The sequence below is a fragment of the Trachymyrmex septentrionalis genome, unplaced genomic scaffold (genome assembly GCF_001594115.1).
Source record: "Trachymyrmex septentrionalis isolate Tsep2-gDNA-1 unplaced genomic scaffold, Tsep1.0 scaffold69, whole genome shotgun sequence".
Lineage (NCBI taxonomy): Eukaryota > Metazoa > Arthropoda > Insecta > Hymenoptera > Formicidae > Trachymyrmex > Trachymyrmex septentrionalis.
Window position 1 is genome coordinate 1,533,380 of NW_017305873.1, and position 7,847 is coordinate 1,541,226.

The following is a 7,847-nucleotide window of genomic DNA, read 5'->3' on the forward strand; positions in this document are numbered from 1 at the left end:
CTCGTATGTTTATTAAGTGGTACATCTATCTTATACGCACTTCCTGATGACGTGTTATCTCGATCACGCGACATGTATACAGAGAGTTCCTTTGACAACTGAACGAGAAAGCTGACATTGGTTTATGTTTTGTCTAGTCGAATTTGCATGAGCTTCTTTGTGCTGACCACAAGAGTCACATGATGCGTGAAACTAGCATCTTATCAGGACAAAGGGATTTAGAGAACAGAGAGAGAGAGAGGGGGGAGGAGGGAGAGAGCTGTTGCCGTAATGGATTGTGAGTCGTTGTCGAGGCGAGTCGTTTATTTAAAATATCTAGCGAGAGTCACGTACGTGATCCCGCGCTAAGTGGGGTCCTTTGCGGTGAGATATTTGTATTCGGATGGCTTCACATCGTTTTCCCTCGATTCGTTCACTAGTCGCTTCTGGCACGTAAAATTACAGGGGACAATCCCAATTTCCGGTGTGCCATTTTTCCGGGACAGCGCGGAGTTTTAGGTTCCGTTTTTCTCTGTGTTCTTCCAATTTCTCCAAAGAGGCAAGGCGAACGCTCGTTCGGGGGTGTGTACACCACCGGTCTGAATAAACTTGATCGAAAAGTCTTTTACTATCGTTTCTTTTGTCTTTCTAATGGTCTAAGAGCAAACGTTGCCGTTGAGAGAAATCATATTTCGCGAAAATACCGAGAGAAGTTTCTTGCTCAACGTTGCGTGTCGCGTTTCAATTATGCTGCATTCGATCCGTCCTTGTTGATTAATTAAACGGCTAATTGAACAATGTCCTACACAAACGACATTATGCCTCATGAAATACTTGCATTTCTGTTCTTTCTCAAGATGCGGTATATTTAAAGCAGTAAAGCAATAAATAATAATAATAATTAAAGACAAATATAAATCGCGATGTTCTAGATCATAATTTTTTTATATTTCAATTTATATAATATTAATAAAGCAGTAATATCCGCTTTTTCGGAATTAATCTGTTGGTATTAAATTAGTCATATTAAATCTAATGTTCTTATTGTACAAAGAATGACATGTCTCTTTGTCTTAATTACGAATTAAGCAACGGTATTCTTATTAAACTTTTAAAATACTCTCCGTGATGTGCAAAATTAACCGTAATATTAAGTCATCCAAGTAAAATGCAGTGCTATTTAAGGTAAAATGTAAAATGTTTATTAATAACATATTCTTCGAAATTGATATGAAATACATTAAATGAAATATAATAAACCATATACATTTATTTTACAATATGTTAAATATTTTGTAATGATTGGCGCTCGTTAACGTAACGTGCTAATTGTAAGTGCTGTATATTATACACAAAGTCACACACACACACACACACACACACACTGCATTACCATTCGTGCGAGTAGGCAGGCAGCAAAGCGAGACGCTCCCCGTATTATATTACTATCTTTTAAGATAATTGCAAAGAGGAAAGATCATTCTTCTAATCTTTTAAATAATGTCAACTTGCACGGTTAATTACCTTTCGCGATTAACGTCTTACGCACGTATTAAGGTAATACTTGTTTTTCAAGGCAAATATTTTGCATGAATCACACTAGTCGACAATAATTTTGTTATTTGGGTAATTTCGATTTTTATATATTTTTTATGCTGATTTTAAATATGAAATTAAAATTTATCCTAGAACTTCATTTTTTTTATACTTGATTAGTTTCCTTTAAAAAATTTTTGTTAACAACTTGTATGGAATCTTGTTTTAAATTAAAATTATTTATTTTTATTTGAAGCCTTTTATAATGGATAGAAAATTATGTTAAATTCAGTAGCTATTCCCTATAAATCATTCATTTATGTTCAAGCAGAAGATATAAGTAGAAAAATATTTAAATGTATGTATGTATTACTAGAAAAAACTCTATCCGCCTCATAAATTTGTCAAATAAATTTAAAATGCAAAAAATACTATAACTATCAAATCGAATTAATATATTATAAAAAATATGAAATTTTGTTGATTAGTGCTATTCATTGGAGAGATCGTAACAAAATTAAAAAGTTTAGAATTAGAAGTTATGTTTTTTTTTGCTCGAATTCCACGATATATGCATCGTACTGTTTGTCAGATTTGCCTATCGCTTCGAACGAAGTGATACACGAATCATCGGATCGTAACGCACAAGTGAAAAATTGTGTACTCTCTAACAATTAGTTTAAAATGCGGAGAAAATATCCGACATACTGCTTACATAATACATATGTTGCATAATGCCTTGAATATTTCATGCAGCGGCAAAAATATTTTGACTTGCGATACTCGATACTCATTATTTGTGATGCATGACGCGCTTGAACAGACAGGTAGCGGTGCGAACGGTGTCGTTGCATTAGCCTTCGAAAACGTTACTATAATTTTAAATGCGATGCCAAACGAGATAATTTCTCACGATCAACTAACGATTAGTCCGTGCAATTAAATAACTCTCGCGGTTAATGACTCGTAAACGATTATCGAGCAACGATTATTTATCTGAGCAAATATTTTACGTTATTTTTCCGTTGTTACATGATAAATCACACATTAATTAACATCAGTCGTGCATTAATTATCATTGTTTCCGCGAGTGAGTGTTATATTGGGGAAGCCACAGTAAAACATAAAAAGAACGATTTTGCGCTGAAAATTTAGTTAAAAGCAGACCTAAAAATAATTTTGTTGGATCATTAAAATTATTATGTAGGATGCTTAAACTGATTCCTAGAATATCAAAACTTTTTGCAACATTGCTTATCATACTTGAAATTATTTTGATGGCTCAACAAAATTATTCAGATTTATATTTAGCTAAATTTTTAGATTCTTTAGCGCAAAATTGCTCTTTCTGTGAAAATTACGAGAAGACACGAAGAAGTCTTGTGAAATATTAGGCGGCGACCATGAGGTAAATGATATATAAATTTGTTCTATTATTCTAAAACGAATAGATTGGAACAGATAATTGTTAATAATCAATAGACGTCGGATTCTATGCAATTACATTTATTTTTTTTAGAAAGCTGATTGAGAAACAAGACCAAAATCGAAATTTGTCTTATTGAAAAAGCATTCTAAAAATGCATATATTTGTGCATATTGTACATATTTGCATAGTTATACATATTTGCATATTTTGTGTATATTTTCATGTTTTGTATGCATAAAAAAATTCGATGTCTAATCGATCCTGAAATATATACGAGCATCTATTAATTTACTGTGCATGCAAGAATCTTTATATACATGATGAGTAAGAATATCAACAAATGCTAATAGGAACATGATATAATGAGAACATTATTTGGATAACTTTTTGGCGAATTAGAATTTATTAGATGTTTTACTACGTGTTGCTTGAATAAATAATCAAATTTTAACAAAAACATAAGAAATAAATAAAGTAGATTTGTTTATTTTTATTCGTTTATTTATTAAGTAATATAAATTTAACATATCATATTTCATATTTTATATCGTGCATATTTCTATTTAAAATTTAACTATCTTTATTTACATATTGAGTTGCTAAAAATTCAGAAAATTCTAAACAGTGTTTTAAGAATGTTTTTGAGAAATATTGTGGTTGAAATCGAAGTAATTTTTGTATAATAAAAATGCATCATTGTTTTCTCACATCTTCGGAACCTTATTTTTTTTATTTAATTGTCACATAATTCTTTAAAATGTGTCAGAGACACAGATTTTTTAAGGTGATGATTTCTCTCTTATCAAGATTCTGGAAGAGAGAAAGAGAGACAAAAAGAGCGTAATATTATTTTGAAAATAATTATAATTATAGAAGTATGGAAGAAGAACATATAAAATTAATTGAAATATTAACGGAGTTACGGCTTATTATCGTATATTAATTAATAATTATACCATTTACATTCAGAGCGGTAAAGTTCGCGCGTGGATCAAGTCGAGTATGATAAATTATATGAGCGATATGTCGTCATATCGTCTCCGTCGCATGGTGTATTCAGATAGAATCGTAAACGCACGTTATCAACGTCATCCCGCTGTATAACAATAGATTGCATAAAACATGTTGCGCGAAATTGCAATGAGAAAAAAAATGAATAATAATTGCGCGGGAGTGGGGCAGGGAGACTGTAGAACGGGCTTGAAAAAAACTCGTCAAGTTCCGTCACGATCGCTTTTATGGCACTAGTAGAGCATTCTTGCCAACTCACCGAGACCGGGCTCGATATAAATTTAAATTATGCTTCACGAAGCCACCTTTCCGTCTCTTCTCATTTCTGTGCAACGATCGACGATGCCGAATCAAGAGAGAAAGAGAGAACTGCTGCACAAGCAGCAAGCGCGAATAATCGAATCTATAAAGTCAGCAACGTGGTCTGCTTTATGCTCGCCATTGGACCCGTCCATCGACCTTCTACCCCTCGTTACCCTCGCGCCCTTCATCGACTCCCTTCAACGCTACCACTCACCGTAGTCCCGCCTTCCTCGCGAACGTTCGCGAACGATGTCTATCGCTCGTGATTTTTCATTAGCGTCGTCAGATTTGTCACTGTTCATTTCTCGCCGATAGCGCTAGATCCATCGGACTGATTGCTGATTTACGACCAGTACTTGTCGTTCTCTCAAATTTTTTTTCGTTTCCCGCTTGACAAATGTGCGCAGTCGCATTTTGCGTCGCATGCGGGTCGCATCAACCATCGCGATTGCATTGAGGGAGTTTGCAATATGTTTCGTTAACTATCGGCGAGTTCGGGAAACAAAAGCATGATTTAGAGCGTGATAAATTAGATACTCACACATAGGATTCTTTTAAGTTTACTGCTGTTCTTTTTATTCGAGAAAATGAATTTTCTGGCGTTGATCTTTTTTTAATGCTTAGAAGTACCGAGCAGTCATTGACCTTTTTTATTTTTTAGTAGAGATGCAACCCGATATCCGCGGTTAATATCTAGTTTCTGATAATATATAATATGCAGCCGAAATTTTATATTGAAATGATGTGTATCATGGTGTAAATACTCCTGAAAACTTTTATTATAATTGAATATCTGATTAATATCCGATATCCGGTCGGGTACCAGATATTTACCAGATATCTGGTACTATATTTCTAAAAAATATATTAGTGATAATAAAAGTTTTCAGGATATTTACACTATGATGCACGTCATTTTAATATAAAATTTCAGCAGCGTATATTGTCGGAAATCAAATATACTAGCTGGATATTCGGTTGAATTCCCTATTTTTTAGATTAATATTATATTTGTTGTGTAAAAAATAAAATTCTAAATTTTTTTTATTTTTTGATAATTATGTCCTGATAAAATATTTGTTTTTTTATTTTTATAATAATTTATTCGCTTAGTTCTTTTAAGGAATAAAAAACATTACTTCTAGTGTTGAGAATATATGTAAGTCGTCATATAAATATTTACTGAATTAAAGACTGTGTTTAAGTATAAGATTAAAAATTTTAAATTTTCTAAAACATAATAAAATTTGAAATTAGATTACATTTTAATAGACTTCTATACGTGATTTATTTCATCTCATAGCAGTAAGGATCGATTTTCACGTGTATCCAATTCTCCTTCGTCTTCTCTTCATAGACACCCTTTTTAATTAACGTTCACGCCAATGGCATCCCTCACGTAACTATGGCAGGTATAACGAATTCCTTGGCGTTCTTAATTAATGCCAATTAAGTATAACGGGTTAGAGAAAGAATAATTTAAGTTAATTACGTAAGCGATTCGACTTTTTTTTAACGATGTTTTAAGATTAGTCTATTTGTATATTCAGATTTTGTTAATTATATCGTTAATTACGAATTACATAGTATGAACGTCACATAAGAAATACATAAAGTTATTTTACTCTCATGTATAAATATTTTCATATTTATACATTGATTTTTCCGCAAACATATATGCATTCATATCACATACGTAATATATACAAAAACAGTCTTAAAATCTTTAAAATTATTTAATTTTGAAAAAATATTAAATCTGGAGTCGATCTTTTATCTTTCATCATGGAAAATTTTTATTAAAATATGCACTGCCGTTCATAAATTTGGAAACGCTTACGATTTTCTCGCTTCTCACGAAAAGTTAAGTATCTCGGTGAAAAAAATTGTAGAGAAGTTTTTTTAAAAATGCATTTTAAAGTGGAGAGGTAGAGCTATAAATTAATTTTTTTAGTTTCACTTCTGGGATATTTTGTTTCTAAAGTACATAAAATTAAAAATTGTTATTTTTTAAATATTTTGTTTTACTTTGGAGCACTGTAACTTGATGAAACACCATTAAACAAAAATGAACAAAATAATATTTTTAAGTATGTTTTAAAATGGTTTTATAAATAAATTGACACGGTATGATTTTTCGCAATAATATTCAATTTCCTGTGTAAAAACGCATTTTTACAAAATGTTTTTAAATTTGTTGTTTCCTATTCATATAATATTTTTTTCAAAAATATTAAAAGACTTTTTTTAACTTAACCTTTCTTGAAATGCGAAAAAATCTCAAGTATGCCCGAATTTATAAATGGTAGTGTATGTTAATATCTACGTTATTAAGATTTTAGTCGCAGCGTGCTTTATATGAGAAGTAGAAATAACAGTAATTAAAAAATTTTGAACAAACCGACGTTGAATAATATTGTCATGACTCGGTCGTGAATAAAGTTTAATCCCGGTCACTTTAAATAAACTATATAAATTTCATTTGTGGCCCAGCCGGGCGAGTTAACGACTTACTAAATCTCTTTTAATGAGCCGTCGGCCACAAGCGACTTATAAATGACTAGCTAAGGGGATCGGCAGTCCCGCAGGATTCCCGTAGGATACGTGAAGGAATTAAGCAACGCTTGGAACCGCCACAGCGCCATAGCATTTAGCGTCATTATTGAAACTTAACAGGCGAGAAATTCTCGCCGGACGAATTTTCCATTCTTATTGGTCTAATCACGTAGATAAAACTGTCATATATTTTCTCATACTGGAACCGGAACGCGCTCCAGATGTTTCACATTATTAAATTAATGGATCTGCGTAATTTATGCGATCACGTCTATTTTCCTTGCTAGTGTTTCGCATTATTGGTCGAGCTTGACGGAATAATCATTCCATTAATTAATCATTATAGTCTAATAGGATTGATTATATTATTGAAGTATAGAAGATAACGCCATAAATTACAGCGAATTTCGCATGGTTTCTGTTAATTTTCTCGACATTATGCGTCAGTCATTCAATAATTATAGTAGGTATCACATTAATCGACTTTAAATAATAAAAGTTGTTTTAATCAAAATTATTTATCCGGGTTTAAATAAAAATGAAATTATTGCTTGGTAACTGCTTCTCTGTTTTATCAAGATTTAGCATTACGCGAAACGACTGTTTATTATACAATACATTAGATTTAAAATCAGCATAGAAATTATATCGAAAAGATCTAATTTCTATCTCTTTTATTATTACACTGAAAAAATGTACTAAGTTTTAATAAATGTTTGTTTGAATAATACTAACGAATTATTTACTAAATGTAAACATATATTTATTTGTTACTGTTAATTTGATTTAAGTATTATCTTTTTTATTGAATACATATTTATTTACTATAAGTATACGTTTAATTAGCATTATTTCAACAAATATTTATTAAAATTTAGTAATTTTTTTTTCAGTGTATATATCGTTCTCTTATTTCAAAAGTCACAACTTATATGTAATTTTCAAAGTATTAAATAAATGAGTTAGGTAAATATTATTTTATCAATCTTCAAAAGATTGAATTTTATTACAAAAAAATTGTTAAACACACATC